At 41.5% G+C, this 24747-nt stretch overlaps 1 protein-coding gene across 3 annotated transcripts in view; it reads left to right on the top strand.

The window, feature by feature from the left end:
• The first annotated feature begins 1739 nt into the window (after window positions 1-1739).
• LOC122812351 (beta-1,3-galactosyltransferase 2-like) overlaps window positions 1740-24747 on the top strand; it is a 594134-nt gene continuing 571126 nt past the window's right edge. For all 3 annotated transcript variants that reach the window (XM_044084770.1, XM_044084773.1, XM_044084774.1), the window contains exon 1: window positions 1740-1867. The gene's annotated coding sequence lies outside the window, so the exon portion shown is untranslated. The remainder of the gene's footprint in view (window positions 1868-24747) is intronic.

The raw sequence follows: 24747 nt of genomic DNA on the forward strand, positions 1-24747 counted from the left end.
TTTCTTTCTGTCCTCTGCATCTTGCTCTGTCACACCAACCACCTGCATGTCCTCTCTCACCACATCCATAAACCTTATCATAGGCCTTCCTCTGTTCCTCTTACCTGGCAGCTCCATCCTTAGCATCATTTTCCCAATAAACCCATCATTCCTCCTCAGCACGTCCAAACCAATGCAATCTCACCTCTCTGACTTTGTCTCCAAACTGTCCAAACTGAGCTGACGCTCTAATATACTGATTACTAAACCTGTCCATCCTCATCACACCCAGTGCAAATCTTAACATCTTTAACTCTGCCACTTCCAGCTCTGACTCCTGCCTTTTTGTCATTGCCAACATCTCCAACCCATACAACATAGCTGGTCTCACTACCCTCTTGTAGACCATCCCTTTCACTCTTACTGGTACCCGTCTGTCACAAATCACTCCTATTTCACCTTGCCTGTACTCTCTCCTTCACCTCTCTTCCACACTCACTATTACTCTGAACTGTTGATCCCAAGTACTTAAACTCATCCACCTTCACCAACTCAACTCCCTGAATCCTCACCATTCCTCTATCCTCCCTCTCATTCACACACGTATATTCTGTCTTAGTCCTGCTGACCTTCATTCCTCTTCTCTCTAGAGCATATCTCCACCTCTCCAGGGTCTCCTCAACCTGGTCCCTACTCTCACTACGGATCACAATGTCATCTGCAAACATCAGTGTCCATGGGGCCTCCTGTCTGATCTCATCTGTCGACCTGTCCATCACCATTGCAAATAAGAAAGGGCTCAGAACTGATCCTTGATGTAATCCCACCTCCACCTTAAAAGTTTCTGTCACTCCCACTGCAGACTTCACCACTATCACACTACCCTTGTACATATCCTGTACCACTCTTACATACTTCTCTGTCACTCCCGACTTCCTCATACAATACCACATCTCCTCTCTAGGCACCCTATCATATGCTTTCTCCAAAGCCACAAAGACACAATGCAACTCCTTCTGACCTTCTCTATATTTCTCCATCAACACTCTCAGAGCAAACATCGCATCTGTAGTGCTCTTTCCCAGCATGAAACCATACTGCTGCTCACTAATCATCACCTTCCTTCTTAACTTACCTTCCACTACTCTTTCCCATAACTTCAAGCTGTGGCTGATCAGATTTATCCCTCTGTAGTTACTACAGCTCTGCACATCACCCTTATTCTTAAAAATAGGTATCAAAACACTTTTTCTGTACTCCTCAGGCATCCTCTGACTTTCCAAGATTTCATTAACTCATTAACCCAGAGTACCATCACAGGGCACATCTAAGGTTACCTCCAAGCACTCCCTGAGACACTGACTATCCTTGTATGTTACACCCGAGCATGTCTAGCAGTGCAACTAAGTTTAGAAAGGCAATGTAACTCCACTGCTTAGACTTTTCGGTGACCGTTTTTACTGTTTGTTGTTTTCCGGTACATTACTACAATAAGTTTGAAGTAACTAACAAATACAAGGAATAAAAACAGTGAACATGTTTGTGTAAACTGCTATTGCTGTGAATTATATGTGATTTATTTGTATTTTTCTATGTTTTACCTGTCAGTTATACCAGCTTTATCAGAAAATACTGATTTCAAGCTGAAAATAATATGGTGCCAAGAAATTGTGCGTACTCCTTTAAATTATGATTTTCTGGGGTCCTGCTTTCCCTCTTGACTGATGATGTGAGTGGAGCTGTGACTATGAATGCTAAGGCATTTTTATGCAGTACGGAGAAAACTATATGAAAATCTGGCAGAATGCAAGATTACAGGAAAAGCAAAATAGGAAACACATTAAGACAACTGCAGATTAGTTGAGCGATGGCATTTGCTGCATACAGAGTAAGTTACGAAAAAGTAAACGTGCACCATTAAAATACAGTTAAAAAACTCTTTCCTGCTTTGTTAACATGTAGTTAAAACAAATCTACTTTTAAACAGTATCTCTGCCCTTTATGATAAGCTTTCATGCCACAACACTGTTAATTTATAGCACTAATTGAAGAATGTATAGTGCTGACAATGCAGGTCTGGTGTCAACACAGGTCTGGTGTCAGGACTTGAAGCTAAAACATTCATTTCTGCAACACTAAAACTGCTACCAATACAAGTACTGTATAAAATTAAGTAACAGTCAGGGTCTATGTTGCTAACTTGCGAGGTTTCCCACAAGTCATACAGCCTTGATGGAAAAAAAACAGTGCTCACTTTCTTTCCCATGCTCTGTGCAGAAGCTTTGTAATATGACTATGTGACACACATAAAATGAGTGCTGGCTGCAGCCAGTTATATGCCCATAACTGGTAAGCTGCATATAATAAATATTTGTTTTCTGAGCTTTAACAGGGAATGAGGAAGCAACAGCTAATGTGGAATGTGTAAGCATACACATCGGTCTGAGTTTAGTGTATGCAATATCATTTTGTCAGTGTTAAAGTTAATGGGCTGTATGAAGACAGTATCGGCAGCTAAAGTATTGCAGAATGTGGACTGATGAGGAATGGTAGTCGTAAATTTAGTGCAAAGTCAGTGTTATATTATTGTTTATTTTACTATATAATCAAGATAAAGGCTGGAATTGTCTGTGTCTTGCAAAATTTGTGATTTATGGCAAACCTTGGTGGATTGCTCAATAAATAATGTCAGACATAAAAGATATAGACTTCATATTCTTTAGAAAATGCTAGTTAGTGTTAATAAGGGAGAGATTTTAAAACTGTTCCTGACTTTGGACTTTAGTCCCTTATAGTTTTTGGCTCTGTACCTGATTCTTGGGCAATGAGGTTGACAGTTGTATAATACCATGTTCAGAAACGAATAGATACTATGTGGATTACTGACTCTTTGAACATTAATTGGCTGTAAGAATTATTATTGATCTGTTGCAGTCTAGTTCTTTAAATGTTGGATATCCACCTCTAGAGTGGCCACTAACTGATCAGCCAGAAATAATGCATACAGGATGTTCATTTTGCTCCTTTTATGTAGATTTGAATACAAGAAAATGTAAACAATCAGCAATATATAGAACAGTAGTCATAGAGAAAGATTAAGCTGAATAAAGCATGATTATTCTGCAATATTTTGCACTTTACAGTTACAGTTTATAGTTGTATATACTGAAATTTTTAGTTTGCTAAATGTGTATAAGCTATATACTGTTTTTTTCTTACTTGTGGAGCATTTCTCCTTGGGCCTCCACTGAAAATGGACATATGTCCAGTGGACTATCCCGGTTAACAAATGTAAAATAAACAATGACCACCAGGGCCTTTATAAGCCTAGCTGTCCCCTCCTACCCCATTGTGTCCCTATGTATCATGGGCGGATCTACCTTAGTCTTGTCGATCTACTAAGGTAGATCCATCATGGGCATATGTTACAAACTTTCTTGAGGTTATTTTGGGGGGTAGTGTTAGTTTGTGTATTATTTTGTGCCTCTGTCTATCAGAAACATGAGGCAAGACCCAGGATGAATTTCTGATTTCCCATCCATTGATAAAGGTTTCACTTAAATATGGTTAGGGATGGACTCAGATTCACATGGATGCAGAGCCTGTTCCCGAGCATGAGGATAACACATTACTATATTAAATCTATAAACATAAGAAGCAACTAGTGTAATTAGGAAGAAGAATGTCAAGATTTGTTGTGTAGACTGGCCAGGAGACTTTGATCCATGTCACTGCAAGGGTCACAATGATTTCCCTGTATGAGGGCATATTGCACCTCAAAGGCAATTGTGCATTTGCAAGCAAAATGCAGAGACCAGGTCACGTCTGTGTTTGTGCTCTCTACTCTGAGGGGGTTTGTGACACTATGCTACCTGGATCAGCCCTCTGCTCAGATCAGGTGCACTTTTCTTATCCAAGACAGCTCCAGGAGAAACCCACACTACTTTTGGAACCTGGGTTCCCTGGGTCATAGTTAGGATATCTACACCAATAGAATTAGCACTAAAAAGCCGTAATAATAAGGTACTACTCTGATAGTATCAAATGGATAAGTTACATATGATATGGCAAAACATGTCTGGTTGAGAGGAAAGGCCTAGTGAAATATATTATTACTGATTCTGGCTGAGAGGAAAGGCCTAGTGAGATATATTATTACTGATTCTGGCTGAGAGGAAAGGCCTAGTGAGATATATTATTATTGATTCTGGCTGAGAGGAAAGGCCTAGTGAGATATATTATTACTGATTCTGGCTGAGAGGAAAGGCCTAGTGAGATTTATTATTACTGATTCTGTCTGAGAGGAAAGGCCTAGTGAGATACATTATTATTGATTCTGGCTGAGAGGAAAGGTCTAGTGAGATAGATAAATTATTACTGATTCTGGCTGAGAGGAAAGGCCTAGTGAGATATATTATTACTGATTCTGGCTGAGAGGAAAGGCTTAGTGAGGTATATTATTACTGATTCTGGCTGAGAGGAAAGGCCTAGTGAGATATATTATTACTGATTCTGGCTGAGAGGAAAGGCCTAGTGAGACATATTATTACTGATTCTGGCTGAGAGGAAAGACCTAGTGAGATATATTATTATCGATTTTATACTACTTGTGGTATTGATCAATACAATATTTCTGTCTTTGTCACTTATGTGTCTTATTCTAATCAGAGGTATGGTTCAGTGAGATAAGTTATTACTTTTGCAGTAATTCTTACATGGATCAACCAGACAGTTTAGATGTACATATGAGTTACACTACTTTTACTGAATTACTTTGGTCTTTTCCTAACAGATGGTAATGACTCCATCTGACATTACACCTGCACCAGGAATGTAATGAATGTCTACTCAACATAGGTTCATAGGTAGGTACTAGGTTATCAGCCCTAGGGCCCATACAAGCCTAGCCAAAAAATGTACCCTGGCTTTCGCCACCCAAGAAAATTATTTTCCTGTGCCCCTGTCGAGCAGAGCCACAGAAGTGATCCCCGGGGTGAATTTCCCATTTCCCATCCAATCATCAAGATTTTTCTTGAAGAGTGCTAATGAGGAGCTCTGTTTGACATAGATAGGTAGTCTGTTCCAGAGTATGGGAAGTCTCTGGGACAGGAATCTATCCCTCCAGCATGTTCTGTTTATTGTGGTGACAAGGTTAAGGTTCCTAGAGCATGTAGCTCAGAGGGATTGGAATTTCTTTACGTGGAGCATGTCCAACAGCTTTGAGTTTGACATAGCTCTGTATGTTAGGCAGAGATCGCCACTGAGGAGGCGATATGCGATGGAGTAAAGCTGTAGTTTTTTGAGATGGTCTGCATAGGGCATCTGTTTGAGGCCAGTAATCCTCAGTTAATGGTGGGGTAGTTGAAATCACCCATTATTAGGGTGTTGGGTTGTACCCTAATACTTTCCAGTGTATCAAGAAATGAGGAGTGTGAATCTTGTGGCATGGTGGGGGGTCTGTAGCAAGCTACAATTTGGATTGCGGTCTTGCCCAGAGTTAGTTGCACTTGGATAATCTCGGATGCATTATGCTGTGCAACTAGCCTAAAGGTGTGGATATCCTTAATGAATATGGGCACGCCTCCGCCTTTAGTGCTTCTTTCTGGGTTAGGTAGCTGAAAGGTGTGGTATGAATTGAAGCCTGGTAATGCAGGGGTGCTCTCTGGAGCTTTGAACCAGGTCTCTGTCACTGCACAGATGTCAATGTTCTCCATTTTAAGGAGTGCCTCGAGTGAGTGCATTTTGAGGTTTAGACTTGTAGCATTGAGTAGCATTACCCTCAGATTTTGCTTGCTTGTACCTGTTACAGTGGTGAATTTGTCATTTGAACCTTGCCTAAAAGAGGCACTATAGGGGTGGCAAGAGCCTTAGCCAGTATCCGGAATCCTAAGGGCGACAGGTGCAGGCCATCTCTGGCAAAGCATCGTGGACTGTTGATAATGTCATCCCAGGCAGACAAATACTGGATCCCCTTAGAATGACACCAGAAGCTTAGCCAATTGTGGAGTCAATCATTTTGTCCTTGTACTGTGGTATCATTCTGGGTGATGGCAGGATGCTACTCAGGGTTAGGGTCATACCTGCCTGGGATACAAGATCGGAGAGCTCTTCCATGTCTCTTTTCATGTAGTCCAGGGAGGTACGTTTCAGGTCATTCACACCAACATGGACAATGACAGTGTCATATTTGTACTTATTGTGGAGTGACCTGAGTGCATGCATTATGTGGTGGATCCTGGCACCTGACAGGCAGCTGACAGTAACTTTCTCCTTGTTTAGTCTAGTGAGTGGAACATCAGTGTGCCTGACTATAGAGTCACCTGTGACTAGAGTGTTGGGTACGTTGTTATGCCTTATGGGCTGTGGTTGAGTGGCACACTGAGTTTGTGGGCTATGTGTCATTTGGGTTGTATTAGGGGGTGGAGTTTGCTTGCGTTTATGCTTTGGATGTCCCTGATGCTTGGGCAGGTTTTTATTGAGAGCCACCGCGAATGTAGGTATGTGTTTTGTGTTTCTATGTGTGTGTTTTGGTGGTGTAGGTTTTGAGGGACTATGTGTTGAGTGTGGTGCAAGTGTTTACCTTCTCCTCTTGACTGTCTAGTTCAGTCTTGGGTGAAGAGAGCTTTGCTTCCAGTTTGGCTATATAAGTGCATCTCTCACAGGTTGTAGTGTTGGGTGGAAGGAGGAGAGGGCTGTTTGTGTACATGAGGCAATTGCTGCATTGCCCCAAGATGCCCAGATTCATCAGGTAGACAGGAGAATGTTATATGAAACAATTATCACCTTTGTCTGAGCATGCTGAACCTTACAGTAAGGAAATGCAAGCACATTATTCCTTTACAATATGTGCAGTTACAGCATAACACTGAGTCATTATCACTTGTCAGGTAAAACTCTCAGCAGCTGCCACTGTTGTTCACATTACTGAAATGTATTACTTTGATGAATGCATATGCCAGATTTTGGTTTCTGTCAATGTGGAGTTATGCAGAAGTTGCCTTCCCCCCAGTTTCTTTCTCTTATTTTTACCACTGTTTCTATTGTAAGGTACAGATGAAGGCATCCATTGTGGTTATATGGTTCACAAAATGGTAAAAGAACTGTATGTGTATGCTATACCCATGAAAAGTTATCGCAGTTTGTTTGTGACTCAGTTTATGAAAAGTATGATTTTTTTTTTCATATTTTAGCAAATAACTGTGGTAGGGAAAATGTCAATATGTTGAATAAGACCTGTATCTACGAAGACTAAGAACTGCATCTGTATGCTGTATACATGTACAGATATCACAGTTTGTTTATGACTCTGTTTATGAAAAGTATATTTTTTCATATTTTGGCAAATAACTGTGTTAGGGAACATGTCAACATGCTGAATAAGATCCACTTCTTGAAGACTGTTTTAGTAATTGCAAGATGGTAAAAGAAATGTTTTTAGGACTTAGGCTATGAAAAATATGATTTTTTCATATTTTGGCAAATAACTTTGCTAGGGAAGATATCAACATGTTAAGTAAGACCTGAAATTGGAGACAGTATTACTCTTTACAACACGATAAAAGAACTGTGTCTGTATACTGTACACGTGTAGAGATATCATAGTTTTTTAGGACTAATGTTATGAAAATTATGATATTTTTTATATTTTAGTAAATGACTTTGCTAAGGAAATATGTCAATGTGGTAAGTAACACCCCATTTTCAAGACAGTATTAGTCCTTACAACATGGTAAAAGAACTGTGTCCATGTGTTGTACAAATATACAGATATCACAGATTGTTTAGGGCTTTGATAATGGAAAATATGAATTTTTTTCATATTTTGGTAAATAACTTTGCAAGGGAATATGTCAGTGTGCCAAATGATACCTCATTTTGAAGACAGTGTTACACCTTACAACATAGTAAAAGAAATGTGTCTGCACACTGTACACGTGTACAGATATCACAGTTTGTTTAGTCTTGTAGGATTATGAAAATTATGCATTTCCAATAGTTCTCATTATTATGCCCATATCTTTGTAAGGGAGCATGGTGATGACACAAATGATGCATCATTTTGAAGCTGACAAAGAGCCATACAACTTGTACACTGATATGTAGTCTCTGTCTGTTACAGATAATGAGATATTATGCATTGCTTATCAATTATGATAAATATTATATTAATCATATTTCTGTGAATATCTCCATAAAGGAGCATCACACAGTAATGGTTAAGGTATCACTGTAAAGCTGACATTCATACAAACAAATTAAATACAAATTGTATGGGTCTACATGGTACACTGACCAAGATATTGTGCTTTGCTTTTCCAAAAAGGTAAAAATATGTACAATATCAGCATTCCTTACCAAATATTTAATAATGACTTTGATACACACTATCAACATTTACACTGCTGGAAAGGTCAGTGGCTGCTGAACAACTTTTGCATTTACATTTTAGTCTAGCTTTATGTAAAAATAAAAACGAGTGAGGACCACCACGAAAAACAAAAAAGATTTATTACATATGAAAAAGATAAGCACTTTCACGTACTGCCAAGGTACGCTTCATCAGATATCAAAAAACATTCCCAAGAACTCACATTTTATAGGACAACTAATTTAAAATCTACAATCACTATATTGACATAATCATCTAATTAAGCAATTATTCAGTCAGTTCATGACCATATTATAACTTCCATTCCAGTTAAGTTACGAGCACATCAAGATCCAGGTCTCAATAAGTTTATAACTATTAAACCTAGTCTTGAAGCACGTAGATTAAAATAAAACAACCCTTTTTATTGGTACAAGTGTAATAGAAGGACAATGTGATTTGACAGGGTGAAGTTTAGTATTTACCTATTTATTTATTTATTTATTTCATTCATCATATGTTCATTTATTAACTTAGCTTTATATAAAAAAAAAAAAAAATATATATATATATATATATATATATATATATATATTTTTTTTTTTTTTTGAAGACAATTGTTTATTGTTTGTGACCACTTATTAATTTATTAATAATATGAACTTATGAACATAATTGAAGATTTTTACAGTATGCTTGTTCATTTTACAGTACACATATATAAGTATATACTTCATTTAAGTTTTATATATTTTTATATATTTTTATACATTTTCATATGTCCTATATATTGTTTATTGCTTCTATCTTAGTCAGTTATATGTTTTGATGAACTAGCACATTTATCAATGTGTACTCATACAGCTTGTTAAGAACTAGGCAGTTATAGGTATAGGCTTTAGTATTAGGCCACTATAGTTACAAAGTTAGTATTTGTCATGAGTTTATACACATAGATTAAATAAATAAAAATAAATATATATGCTATATGATATTTAAGATCACATTAACATATTGTGAATTTGTTTTATTGTTATTGTTTATTGTTTGTTCATTGCTTTTATTGTTTTTTCAGGATTCTCCTACTGTTTTAGTTGTTTAGTGGTTGAATGCTATTCTAAGAGCACTGATCTATGAGGTTCCATAGTAGTTTTTTAATATGGTCATGAACTGATGTCAATATAGTGATTGTAGATTTTAAATTAGTTGTTCTATAAAATGTGAGTTCTTGGGAATGTTTTTTGAGATCTGATGAAGCGTACCTTGGCAGTACGTGAAAGCGCTTATCTTTTTCATATGTAATAAATATATTTTGTTTTTCATGGTGGTCCTCACTCGTTTTTATTCTTACATAAAGTTGTTTTTTCACTTTTTGCTTATCAAGTTGGACCTTCAGATAGCAGCAGTTTCTTCTTTATACATTTTAGTCTAGCTCTTATAGTTAAAGAGTTATGAACATTTGTTTTCTGTATGGTATTACAAATGGAGTTTCTGAAAATGAGCTCAGGCTGCACTGTTGTTCCTATGGTGGAATTAAGCAGCCAGCTTTTTCTGAGCTGCTCCAGAGTGAATGAGTTAAACAATCTGGTTAAAAACTCCACTGTCATTTCTCCTAAGCACCTCCATGCTTCCACTGGTATGTCCTCTGGACCAACAGCCTTTCCATTTTTTATCCTCTTCATAGCTGTCCTTACTTCCTCCTTACTAATCTGTTTCACTTCCTGATTCACTATCCCCACATATCCAACCTTCTCTCTCTCATTCTCTTCATTCACCAGCCCCTCAATGTACTCTTTCCATCTGCTCAACACACTCTCCTCGCTTGTGAGTACGTTTCCCTCACTATCCTTTATCACCCTCACCTGCTGCACATCTTTACTAGCTCGGTCCCTCTGTCTAGCCAATTGGTACAGGTCCTTTTTCTCCCTCTTTAGTGTCCAACCTTTCATACAAGTCTCCATATGCCTTATCCTTAGCCTTAGCCACCTCTCTCTTTGCCATGCACCTCATCTCCTTATACTCATGTCTACTTTCTTCATCTCTTTGACAATCCCACTTCTTCTTCGCCAGCCTCTTTCTCTGTATACTCTCCTGTTCTTCCTCATTCCACCACCAGGTCTACTTGTCCTCCTTCCTCTGTCCAGATGTCACACCAAACACCTTCCTAGCAGTCTCCCTTACTAGCTCTGCTGTAGTTACCCAGCTATTCGGTAACTCTTCACTGCCTCCCAGTGCATGTTTTAACTCTTCACTGAACTCCACCTCACAATCACCCTTTTTCAACTTGCACCATTTGATCCTTAGCACTGTTCTCACGCTTGTCCTTCTCTTCTTGATCACCAACGTCATCCTACAGACCACCATCCTATGCTGCCTAACTACACTTTCTCCTGTCACACTTTACAGTCTCCAATCTCCTTTAGACTGGCCCTCCTGCATAAGATATAATCCACTTCTGTGCATCTTCCTCTACTCTTGTACATCACCCTATGCTCCTCCCTCTTCTTAAAATACATATTCACCACAGCCATGTCCATCCTTTTCACAAAATCCACTATGATCTGACCTTCTGCATTCCTCTCCTTAACACCATACCTGCCCATCACTTCCTCATCCCCTCTGTTCCCTTCACCAACATGCACATTGAAATCCGCTCCAATCACCAGTCTCTCACCTTGGGTAGACTCACCACTACTTCATCCAACTCACTCCAAAATTTCTCTTTCTCATCTATTGCACACCCAACTTGTGGAGCATATGCACTAACAACATTCATCATTACACCATCAATTTCCAGTTTCATAAACATCACTCTACCCGACACTCTTTTCACCTCCAAAACATTCTTGGCATACTGTTCCTTTAGGATAACACTCCCATTTACACTATGATAGAACAATTTGAACCCCCTTACTATACACCTGGCCTTACTCCCCTTCCATCTGGTCTCTTGCACACAATATATCAACCTTCCTTCTCTCCATCATATCAGCTAGCTCTCTCCTTATGCCAGCCATACTGCCAACATTCAAAGTTCCTACCTTCACTACTACACTCCTAACTTTCCTCCTCTTTCTGCTTTCAGGCATGCCTTCCCCCTCTTCTTCTCCTTCAGCCAACAGTAGCCCAGTTTCGGGTCTATATTAGATTCTCGAAAATTTTGTAGAGTGAATCACTATAGTTTGACACCTAGTGATCGATCTATGAAATAATCAAAAATCTAAAAAAAATAAATAAATAGATAAAAACACACAAACATAAAAGTAAAGAGTTTAGGCAGGGGGGCAAGCCCCCCTGCACCCCAACACCCCCGCTACTTAAATATACCAACTCCGAGATCGCACTTCAGTGCAATACAATGCAGAAACAGAAGATTTCCATTTCCTACACTGTAGCGCGATCTCAGAGTTGGTATATGTAAGCTTGCCCCCTGACTACACCCTTTACTTTATGTTTCTGTGTTTTTATTTATTTATTTTTTTTAGATTTTCGATTATTTCATAGATCGATCACTAGGTGTCGACCTATAGTGATTCGCTCTACGAAATTTTTGAAAATCTAATATTGACCCCCCCCCGTTTCTGCCAGCACTCTGTTGGTTAACAGTACTGGTGGTGGTCGTTGCTAACCTGTGCCTCGACTGATCAGGTATGGAAATATGTATTGTTGTCCACATACATTATTTGGCAGAGGTTTTACACCGGATGCCCTTCCTGACGTAACCCTCCCCATTTATCTGGGCTTGGGACCAGCATGAAGAAATATACTGGCTTGTGCATCCCCAGTGGCTGGGTTGCTTCCCTAGTTTACTGGACTATAGTATTATGCATTTATTAGATGTGCCACGAAGCTTACATATTTGAGAGCTGTCCAAAGGTATCTTTAAAGGTGAGTGACATCAGCAGCAGGGCTAAAAGAAGGGAAAAGGAAGTATAGTAAGTGCCATTTGGCCTCAAAATTATGTTGCTACAACTACAGACACTCTCACACAAACAAAGACACTTTCCAAGACTGAGATTAGAACTCCTACTTAGCTAGTTTATGGCACTATAGTATTACACATTTATCAGACACATGACAAAGCTTACATATTTGCAAGTTGTCTAAATGCATCTTTAAAGGTGAGTGACATCAGCAGCAGGGATAAAGGAGAGGAAAAAGAAGTGTAGTAAGTGCCAGTGGACTTAAAATGATGGCTCTACAACTACAGACACTCTCACACAAACTTTTACACTTGCCAGGAGAAAGATTAGAACTCCTACCTAACTAGTTTATTGCACTATAGTATTACATATTTATCAGATGCACCATTAAGCTTACATATTTGAGAGCTGTCCAAAGGTTATCTTTAACGGTGAGTGACATCAGCAGCAGTGATAAAGGAGGGCAATGTGAGATGGAATGAGTGGGAATGGCCTCAAAATCATTCACCTATGAACACACACACACACAGACACACCTTTCCATTTGACAGGACTGTGATTAGAATTGCTACAAAAATACAGTTATCACAAGCACAACAGAGCCTATAGGGCTGAGGGCTAACAAAAGGAATTTGTACAGTGACTGACTGCAGCACATGTTCTGATATTGGGTAATGGTATGTGTACTGGGTGGGTAGGGATGGAGTAAAACAGCAATGCTTTCCCTCACACACACACACACACACACACACACACACACACACACACACACACACACACACACACACTTGCCAGGTCCAATATTCGAAACCCTACCTATCTGCTTTTGTAAGTTATGGATTTATGGCATGCACTATTGAGCTTACAGATCTAAGGCTTCTCCAAAGGAACATCTAAGGTGACATACATCAGCAGGAGTGGAACTATGGGATGTGTACTGGGTGGGAAAGGCTTCATAATGGTACTGTCTCTCTCACTGTCTATGTCTCTCTTCCCCATGTGTGTGTATGTTTGAATTATTGTAGTATGTTGGCTTTAGATATGTGTACGTATCACACAAAACAGATGGGGATTTACCACGTATCTGCCACCTACAGCTGGCTGTGGGTTTTTCTGTTCAATGTGTGTGTGTGTGTGTGTGTGTGTGTGTGTGTGTGTGTGTGTGTGTGTGTGTGTGTGTGTGTGTGTGTGTGTGTGTGAAGACCAAACAGTTTACATTTGGTGTGTGTGCACGGACATCTTCAGATAACAGATATCTATAGTTCACTGTAGTGTCAGACATGGGCTTTATTAAGTGTAAGAGCATACTCAGTATGACCTTCTATATTGAGTGTGAGGATCCATTCTCTAAGTGTAGGGGCATGGCCAGTATGAACTTCTGTATTGCATATAGGGATCCATTCTCTAAGTGTAGGAGCATGCCCAGTATGACCTTCTGTATTTAGTGTAGTGATCCATTCTCTACATGTGGGAGCATCCCCAGTATGACCTTCTATATTGCTTGTGGGAATCCATTCCAGGGAGAATTGTACTCCAGTCCAGGGTTTTGTGTGCTACAGCTACACGTTGTAAGCTATTTTTGCAGGATATCTGTAGATAGGTTGCCAATATGGAGGCACAATTGGTCCAAACATGGGGGGATACTGTGTGTAACTACGTTCCCTATTACTGTCTGTGTTGCTTGTGTAACATGTTCTGTTTTAACATAGATTTTAGGACATATGTACTGTTTTATAGTGTAATGTATTGTGTCATCAGCTACTGACAGATATCATTGTTTGCTCACAGTTGTTTACCAGGGAAATACAAGAGCAATGCAGCAGAGACCAATATTGTGAGGTGAAGACTAGACATTGTGGCACAATCTTGCCATTGTGTAGGGGTGGCTACAGACAACTGAGTGCTGGATCTGTGTAAATGGTCCAGCACCTTGATGCTATGCTGGCTGAGGATCCCCTTCTTGTGCATTTCTTAACTTAACTGGATGGCCATATCCTGCTCTGGCCATACTTCTCAGCAGTACAGGTTTGGCTAGGTTATCCAAAGGCAGGACTCATATATCTGGCCAATTTCCCTTCACATTGTGGTTTACAAGCAGGTTTGTGGTTATGCATTCATGGGTTTGCAGTCAGGGGGAAGTATGAGCAGACATTTGAGTTTCAGACTTCATACACACCATGATATCCATGCTTTTATGCCCCCCCCCTGTAATTCTATCCCCTTCCCAACAGTATGGGAGCAATATCTCAGAAGTACTTCTATAGTTTGACCTTTATCATAGCAGTATTTATGTCGTGGTCTACAATTCTTGCACTAAGACATGGAGAGGCATGCTACTGGCATTTGTCAGCACAGCCTTGCATTTGATTTTGCTTAATGTGTTATGTTGTTAGTTAGGACCCTATGACATTCTGTATGATGGCACTATGGGGAAAGTATATAACAGCACTATGGGTGAGCCATGGGCATTTGCCAGAGGCCTGTAGACCACATGAGAGTGATGCAGGCCACTGCATTTTGTCACTCATATGTTCATAAGTTCATAGGCTGGTACTAGGCTATCAGCCCTAGGGCCTATACAAACCTAGCCAAACAATTCCCCGGATATTTCTTCCCACAATATTTACTTCCCTGGACCCATGTATAGCAGGCTGACTGACGTGATCCCCGGGGTGAATTTCCTGTCTCCTATCCAATCGTCAGGGTTCCTTTTGAAGAGGCCCAAGGAGGCACTCTGCTTGACATGTATGGGCAGTCTATTCCAGAGTATGGGGAGTCTCTGTGTCAGGAACCTATCCCTCCAGCATGTTTTGTTCATTGTGATGACAAGGTTTAGATCCCTGGAGCGTGTGGCTCTGAGGGATTGGGATTTCTTTAAGTGGAGCATGTCCAACAGCTCAGGGTTTGACACGGCCTTGTATGTTAAGCAGAAATTACCTCTGAGTAGACGATATGCCACAGAGTGTAGCTGGAGTTTTTTTAGATGGTCAGCATAGGGCATCTACTTTAGGCCTGTGATTTTTTTAGTGAGGTATTTCTGCGGCCTTTCCAGCTGTTGCAGCTGTCTTGTGAGGTCCATACCAAATGGGGTGTTGTACTCTATAATGTGTCTAATGAGGGATAAGTACAGTAGGACAATTACCTCCTTATTCTGGATGAAAACCCATTAGTGATGAGGTGTGCCACATGGATGGATTTCCTGACTGTTGTGGCGATGTGGTTATCAAAGGTGAGACCACTGTCAACCTGTTTCCCTAAGTCTCTCGTCATACTTTCAGCATTTAGTGTACTGCCACCTATGTGGTAATTCATGGGTACATGTTTTTTCCCAAAGGGAATAAGTATACATTTCTTGGCATTAAGCTTGAGCCCATGGCTCTGGCACCAAGCATCTGTTTCTGTAAGGCCCTTTTGTAGAATATCTACATCATTCGGGGATTCACTAATGGCTCCCAGTTTGCAATTGTCTGCAAACTTTGTTAGCCAGAGTCCCTTAGTGCTGGCCTGTATTTCAGAGAAGTAGATGCCAAACAAGAATTGTCCCAGGACTGACCCCTGAGGTACTCCAATTGTCACTTGTCGGGAGCTGGATTTGGAGTCGGCTACATTTACAGTCTGGGTTCTGTCAGTAGGCCAGTTGTTAATCCATCGAGTGATGTAGGGATTTATGCCCAGCTTAGTAGGTTTATCTATGATTCCAGAGTGGGGGATGGTGTTGAAGGCCTTGGTGAGGTCCAGATAGGCTATGTGGACTGCCATACCTCATCCACAGCTCTGGAGACTAATTTGAAGAAGTCAATCAGGTTCAGGAGACAGGATTGGCCCTTCACGAACTCAAACTGGGTAGGGTCCAGTGTTTGAAGGTTGCCAATGTCTTTGTTTATAAGTTCCATGATAATGTGTTCCATGCCCTTGCAGATCAGGCTCATCAGACTGATGGGACAGTAGTTCCCAGGATCCAAGGTGGATCCCCCTTGTGGATTGGGATAACTGTAGCTTTCAGCCACTCAGTGGGCATGAAGCCTGAGGTGAGGCTATGATTAAACATGCCACTTAGGTGAGGTGCCAGTTCATTTTGTAGTTCATGTAGTGCACAGCCCGGGATGTCATCTGGTCCCATGGATGCTGTATTCTTAGCTTTGGAGAGTGTGGTTTCTACCTGCTGTAGCTCAGAGCAGATCTGAGCATTGCCATTTAGATTCTTGACATAACTATAGAATGCCTTGTGGTTGTCTTTGGAATATTTGGCAATTTTATTTTCATAACTAGCTCTGGAGGATTTTATGAGGGATCTCAGCTTCTTACTGAGGCTGGTAAGGGAGTTTTTTGCATCCTGGGATTTTCCTCTTTTCTGCAACAGTTTCTTCCTTCTGTTGTAAAGTTTGTTTATAGCAGGGGACCACCAGATTAGCTTCCTTTTTTGGAGGAGAGCATCTTGGTATATTTGAGATGGCACGATTCATACACGAGTGGATGTGCTCGTACAGTACCTTAGTATAGGATTCAGCAGTTGACCTTTCAGCTCCCGTCTGCATGGGTGCCATGGAGTTTGTCACTTCTGAACTTAAGTAGCAGGAAGTTGACTTCGGAGAAGTTTTTTACAGAGGTTTCTTTACTGGGGGGTGGGGGTGGGATGTGGATGTCAAGGATGATTTGCTTATGGTCAGACCTGACCAATGAGGGGGTGACAACTGGTGTGGAGCATCTATCTCCCATGTTGGTAATGACCATGTCTAGAATATTGGAGCCCCTGGTGGGACAATGGATTAGTTGAGCCAGGGCGTTGGAATTTATGAATTCCAAGAACCGTTGGGAAAAGGTGTTGGTACCCATGTAGTTTTCCCAGTTAATGGCAGGGTAGTTGAAATCACCCAGTATTAGGGTGTTTGGCTGTATATTAATATTTTCCAGTATGTTTAGAAAGGTGTTGTCTTCTGTGCGGAGTCTGCATGTCCTCCCTGTGGTCGCGTGGGTTTCCTCCGGGTGCTCCAGTTTCCTCCCACATCCCAAAGACATGCTGCAGGTGGATTGGATACTCTAAATTGGCCCTAGGTGTGCGTGTGAGTGTGCCTTCTGTGGAAGGTTGCGGCTGGCAACTCGACACCGTAAAACTCCACTGCCATTCAATGTGCGGACAAGGTGATCCGCTGTGGCGACCCCTAACCGGGAAAAAGCCGAAAGAAGAAGAAGATGTTTAGAAAGGTGTAGTGAGAATCTTGGGGCATGGTGGGGGATCTGTAGCAAGCTACAATTTGGATTGCAATCTTACCTTGTGTTAGTTGCACCTAAAGAATTTTCAGATGCATTGTGTTGGGCAACTAGCCTGGAGGTGTGAATATCCTTGGTGAATATGGACACTCCTCCACCTTTAGTGTTTCAGTCTTGGTTTGGTGGCCGAAAATTGTGGTACCAGGCTGCAAGCCAGTGGATTCCCCTGGGGTGACATGGGCAAGTGGGTGAGGTGTTCCTGGCAATCCTTCTAGTTCATAGTGATGCATCAGTCTGGATGTGTGCAGGGTGCTGCTTATGACCAGGGACACACCTGCATGGGACACCATGTCAGCATGCTGCATCCTGTGTGCATTCCATAAAAGACATGTGCTGATTCTGACATCATTCCCAACAGCAAGGATATGACTGATGAAATACCTGTGGCTGTTGTGGGGGGTGGTGGACTGAGTGCATGCGTGATATGGAAGCTTAATGCACCTGATCCACAGATATGACTGGGACTGTCTCCTTCTCATGCCTTGTATGTGGACATCAGCATTGTGTCGTGACTTTATAACTGTGGCTTATGTGGGCTGCCAGTGATTGGACAGACAACCAGTATTCCATATTAGACAGACAACTAATGTGATGTTAACCTCTATATTTAATTTCAAAGGTGTGTGCAGTTCATAGTTACTTTCTAGGAACTGCATAGAGTTTTTCCACCTGTGTACTGTTTCTATGTATGGACCCCTGTTCATAGCCTGTCCAGCTTTCTGACAGTAACACATATTGACATCTGGACAGTGAGTGTGTACAACTAGTGACACCGGTGTAACTGAGAAGCAGATTGGTTGGCACTGCAGTTGTTGGAACATGGCCCTGTCAACCATAGTACTGTACCTAGGCCACTGAAACACAACATCCAGGCCTACATGCTGTCCACTTCCAGACAATATTAAACACTTACAAAAGATTGGCACACTGACCCCTGCATATAGTCAACATACACCAATTATCATGTTGATTGGGACAGCTCAGGCAATCTGTGCTCCACTGATATTACTATACTAACATGTAAGTTTGTATAGCTGGGGGGCACACCTGACAACTTTCCACATTTGCACTGACTGCACTGGTATTTCAGTTATAACTCTGTTTGCTTCCATTTAGTATTGTATTGTGCCCTATCGTGCAGAATGGAAGCATATCAGTAGAGTACTCAAGTTAGATTGTAATGGCATACATTTCAGTTTCAGACTTCTTACTCTTCAGAACTATACTGCAACTGCCAGACTTGTTGTGGTATGTCTGTGCAGGTCTATAGGGAGGCTGTTCAATATTGCCAGCATTTGTGGAGCTTTGGCTGACCATTATTTCTGGTCATCTACACCTGTCCTGCTGGGTGAGGCTGGGGGTTGGGAATGGGAACGCTCATTGACATCCATGTGTGTGACCTGTGGATACCCACAGTTAGTCGAGCCACCACATGTGCTGCAGTGGGAGTTGTCACCTTGAGTACTACTGCCCAGTATGGGGATACCAGTATTTGTTATGGATTTCATGCTGTCCCATATAGCTGTCAGCTATATGCTGCTATCCCATTTGGCCACCCGATTCCCTTGCATGCTTGCATCCATAGCATAGCTATAACTATCAGAACATACTACTCCATTCAGTAAATGGTAGTAAGGGTGACTTACCTCATGCCTGGGGCAGTATTGAGGATGGTGCTGGAGGGCTGACTATGTGGGATGCACACAGTACACTCTCTTTACATGGTGAAGTACAGGTAGTGTCATGTTTGGCATCCCTTTTACTTTATGTGCGAGTTGGAGAGAGGTATCAGTCCTGGGTCCCTACAGAGTAAGTGTGTGTGCTATGCAGAGAGGTATCAGTCCCTGGGTCCCTACAGTGTCAGTCCTATACATTACCTCTTTGCCAAGGCATAGGCATACTGGGCACGTCTCTGTCTGCCTCTAGGGGCAGGCTCAGGAGATTTTTCCTCCAAGTCCCTCTGTGCCTCTGGTGACCTTGGCAATGGTGGGGGGGGCTGTGTGGCCTCTCTCTGTGTTGTTCCTGTTGCAGCTGTTTCCATAGGATCATACTGTGTGGCATGGCATATACTATGAACATTTGTCTACATGTAGCTGGAGAGTACTGCAAGGCTCCACTGGATATGTCAAGGCAGCGGAACCGTGACTTGAGCAACCCAAACACACACTCTATAATGATCCTGGTTTGTGCATGTGCCTCATTATGGCATTCTTATTTAGGGGTGTGTGCATTTTTGATGGGTGTCATCAGCCACAGCTCCAGTGCACAGCCAGCATCCCCACTAGATGGCCAACTGGGATGCCCCCCCTGGCAAACCCCTAATACAGCTGTGAGGAATTCCAGATGTGGGAGTCATGATAGCTTCCAGGGCTGCCAGCACACACTTGCATGATAATGCCCTGGGCATCACACACAACCTGGCAGTTGATTGAGGGCAAGCACTTGTGGTTGATGTAGACCCCACCCCACTCACTGGTTGGTACTTTGATGTGGATGTGCGTGTGGTCTATGCCACCCAGTACCTGCAGGTATTCAGCTACATGGTGGAAGAGACACATATTGCTGGAGAATTCCTCACAGGTGTTGGGGAAGTGGATGTGTTCACAGACATGTGGTAGCATGGCATCCAGGAAATGATCTAGTACTCTGGATGCAGATGCCTGTGACACCCCCATGATATCCCCAGTAGGTGTTTGGAAAGTACCTATAGCTAGTATTCTTAAGGTTATACATACCTTAATATCCACTGGGATGGGTTCCCCTCTGTTTCTGGATGTGAGGCGATGCCAACACAGCTCAACAATTTGCTGATGTATGTTCCTGTCCACCCTGTAATGCTCTGCAGTCTCCAGGTAATGTAGCCCTTGATAGGTCATCCTGGATCTGAACACTCTCCTCCTCCTGGGTCTGTGGTGGTTGGCAGCATTACCCTCCTCACCACCGTCAGCCTCCAGTACATGGTGATGTATCTGAGCAATGGCAGCCCCTAGCATTTTGCCGGTTTAAATTCCCAGGTTTACTCTGAAGGTGCAGAGTTTGTGGGGAAACGCAGACTCCGGGTGTTTCCATACTTTATAGTGGTGTGATGCTACTGCTGCCTGTCAGATTGGCTGTTTCTGATTCATTCCAGATGCCAGCGTACTTGCTCCTGGCTTGGATTTAGCCACTGTGAGCATTAGAAACATTACTGGTGATTTGTGGATGGTTGCCTTTATTCTGCTGTTGCCCTTTTTGCAATGGATTTTTACTTGCATCTCCTCATATTTACAGCTCTGCAGCTACCTGCCAGCTGTATTATATTTGCAGGGCCCATTCTGAGTTGCAAGACTCCCATAGTACTGATTTCTACATCAGTTCACCTTTATTTTGTGCTGTTGACCTTTAATTCTATTTTACATGTCCTCCCATCTTCAGCTCTGCGGCCACCTGTCAGCTGTATTATCCAAGTGCTTTCACTGGCCAATTGTGGGTTGCAGACTCTCATATTGCTGATTTGTACAGCATTTCCCTTGTTCTGATACTTTCTTTGCCTTTTTCTTCTACCCTTCCTCTTCCAGCCTGTTGGTAGTGTAAACAGCAAGATATGTTCCTCCCCTGCACGCGCGCACTCTCTTCAGTCCATGGAGTATGAGTACACAGCCTCAGACACAACCCCTCTTCTAGCTGTGCTTAACTAAGCAGATACCAGCCAATGGGGCTCCAATGTGTTTCCAGCAAACATGACACACCCCCTTTCCATGTTCCTTGCTCCTCCTGCCTACACAATGGTGTTAGAGCACCTTGGCCATTGGCATGCATAACCTAAATGATACATGCCTTCTGCAGTGCTGACATGCCTCTATTATGTAGATTGCAGAAATTTATTTGGTTAGTAACTGAATACATTTCTGCAAGCTACACTGTTCCAGCATGGAACACGCCGCTTTTCTGGATCGCTAATTGGGCTCATTTACATGCCCTAGGATTCAGTAAACTTCCATGCAGGAACAGCTTATTCCTGCACGGAAGGGACCATTCCCGTGCAGCACGACAGCGCACCATGCATATTCCTGAAGGCATGCTGCTGTGTTGCAAAATGGACACGGTTCTGTGTACGACTGCAGGGCACTGCACTGAGAGCAGTGCTTTCACAATACACACAGCCCCTGCACACTAGAATTGTCATTTGGCAATTTAAAATGAGCGAGAATACTCGTAACACCCCCAATCCATCAGGGTAAGTAATCTGGTCATAGCCATAAGGGACAATCATCCCTACCAAGGCAAAAGTTGATAGAATAACAGATTTAGCATAAGCACAGAGCGCACACCTCCCAACCCAGCAGAGTAAGGAATGTGGACAAAGCCATAATGGACAATCCTCGCACAAAGCAAAAAGTTGATAAAATAACAGGTTTAGCATTAGCATGGATATTCTGAAGGGTACAAATAAAAAAACACAACAAATAAATTTTTTTATACATGCAATAATGTTTAAACATAGGTGCGTGGGTGTGCCCGTTGCTTAGCTATGTTTAGTCAAGCATAAACAGCACAGGAATTTAAATAGCAAGAAACATCCAATACAAACAGTACTCCAATAGTGTAGTGGTTAGAGTGTATGCTTTGCAAATGCTTTGCAAACAGCCATTCCTGGTTTGATCCCCACTATAGCTAACTTGCATTTTATATGTGAAAGCAGTACATAAACATTTTTTTTATAATTAGCTACTAAATAACATATATTTGCTAACCAGAGTACTGTAGTAGGTCCAAATGTGAGTCAATTTAATAAAGTTGTGAAACCCCTATATAAACACAAGTGTCCCATACAGTATAGTCACACATGAATAAATGTAATGAAAGCACATTGGGGGATGTCAGGGATAGTAAACAAGGTTATAATATGTAATGAATGATAGCTCAATCCCATACAGCAGATAGTTTATAAAATAAAAAATAAGCAATGGTAAGCATTGTACAGCTCTGCTTACCAGGTGTAGGCATTGTGTAAATATGACTATTAAGCAATGAGTAGCCCAGCTAAGTGGATTTGCCCATTGTTAAGCAGTGCTGAACCTGCCCCTTTAAGCACTACTAAGCAGGTTTGCCCATAGCTTAACTTAGATCAGCATATTCAAAACTGTCCAATCACGGCAAAGGGTGGGAAATTGGTTGTATTTAAACCCTGCAGGTGGGAATACAGCTCATAACTGGTTGCAGCTTCCCACTGTAGGCAGTATGGCAGGTGTTGGTGAGGACATGTACTTCCAGGCGCAGCGCTGGGGCATACAGGAGTCCAAGGTCATGGTAGGACTCCTGGTAAATAACCATGATGAGAGACTGCTGCAGGGCCAGTACCAGGGCTCACAATATAAAGCAGAAGCCTTGGACCATCTCACCCATGATCTCACCAGTGCCAATGGTATCCCACGGACTGGTGAGCACATCTGGCACCACTATGCTGACTTGAAGCGGAGGAAGAGGGAGCTCTTGGACAAGTGAGTCCAAGAATCAAGACAGAGGGGTGATGTCCCAGCATTGTGTAAGTATTCATATCAATAACTGTTTACCAATGTACAGCCTGTGTATGTGATGGATAGGTATGCCTAAATATTTCTCTATTCCCTTTACAGCTGCAGCTGAGTGGGCTGTGAATCAGGAAGCCTATGCCAGTAGGTTGCAAAGGCTGTGTCGCGATGGCTGGTGAGTAACAATCCTGCTTGTAGTAGTCATACCAAATAAATACAAAGTAGTAGAAAGTCACCTGGCACTATAAAAATGGTTGTATGGGTTGTACTGAATAAACCAGACTATATGACAGTAATAGTCCCATATAGGTGCTATTTAAATAAATCCGTAACTGTCTGGCAATAAAATTCTAAATTATGGACAGGTTTTGTTTACTCTGGTATTGTATGGCATTTAGTGTTGCACTGTCTGAATAGTAATGTGTTAACCACTATTACCCACACTGTGCTACATACAAAATATGTCTAGGAATGTCTGTATAAAACCGTTGTAAGTACAAGGTCAGATTGTACAGCCCAAGGAGACTTAGAAAACACTAAAAGAACAGACAACAGTTTGTAAATAGCTCACTCTGATGAAACACAAATTGTTGTAATTTTAGCACACACAGCCATGGTTTGAATCCTGGGAGTGGTAGTAAGCTGTATGCATAATCATACTTCTCAACTGTACAGATTTTCACAGAATGTCCAGATAATTGGCTTATATTTTTGGCATGTTCCTCTTTCTCCCTGGCAAATCAATGGGATGATCTCAGAATTGTAGTCACTAAATAATGACATACATTTGAGTTTCAGACTTCTAGTCCTTCAGAAAATGTACATTAAAACAAATCCTATTACTCTAGCAACTCTTTAAGTTTATAAGAGCAATATTCAAAATATGTCGCTATTTGTACCTCCATGTTGTCAAGCTTTGTCCAGAGTTTGTGCATTAAGAGATTGAGAGGTATGTGCATAATTTTAACTAGGAATCTGGGAATATGTGTAGAAACAGTCAGGTAGTGTTAACAAACATTCCCCCCACAGGTCTTTCAGATAAGACAACTGTAACTGCCTCGCAATAAAGTTTTAAACCCTGGACTGGTTGTATTTACTCTGGTATTGTATGGCCTGACATGTAGCATTCACCACAATCTGATATCAGAATAGTACTGTTGTGTCAACCACTGCTTCTCACACTGTGCTACATAAAATTATGTCTAGGAATATCTGTATAAGACTGTTGTAATTACAAGGTCAGACTGTACAACTGAGAGAGACTTAGAGCGAAAACACTGAAGAAGCAAGCCGCAGTTTCTTAATAGCTCACTCTGATGAAACATAAATCCTTGTCTTTTTAGCAGACACAGCCATGGTTTGAATCCTGGGAGTGGTAGTAAGCTGTATGCATAATCATACCTCTCAACTATACAGACTTTCCCAGAATGTCCAGATATTTGGCTCACATTTTTGGCCTGTCCCTCTTTTTTCCTGGCAAATCACTGAGATTATCTCAGGATTGTAGTCACCAAATAATGACATACATTTGAGTGTCAGATTTTATATCCTTCAGAAAATGTATATTAAAACAAATCCTGTTACTCTAGCAAATGTCTAAAAGTTTATAAGAGCAATATTCCAAATATGTCCCTATTTGTACCCCCATGTTGTCAAGCTTTGTCCAGATGATGTGCATTAAGAGATTGAGAGGTATGTG

The sequence above is a fragment of the Protopterus annectens genome, chromosome 9.part0 (genome assembly GCF_019279795.1).
Source record: "Protopterus annectens isolate FY-2018-M chromosome 9.part0, PAN1.0, whole genome shotgun sequence".
In the NCBI taxonomy this organism is placed as follows: Eukaryota; Metazoa; Chordata; order Ceratodontiformes; family Protopteridae; genus Protopterus; species Protopterus annectens.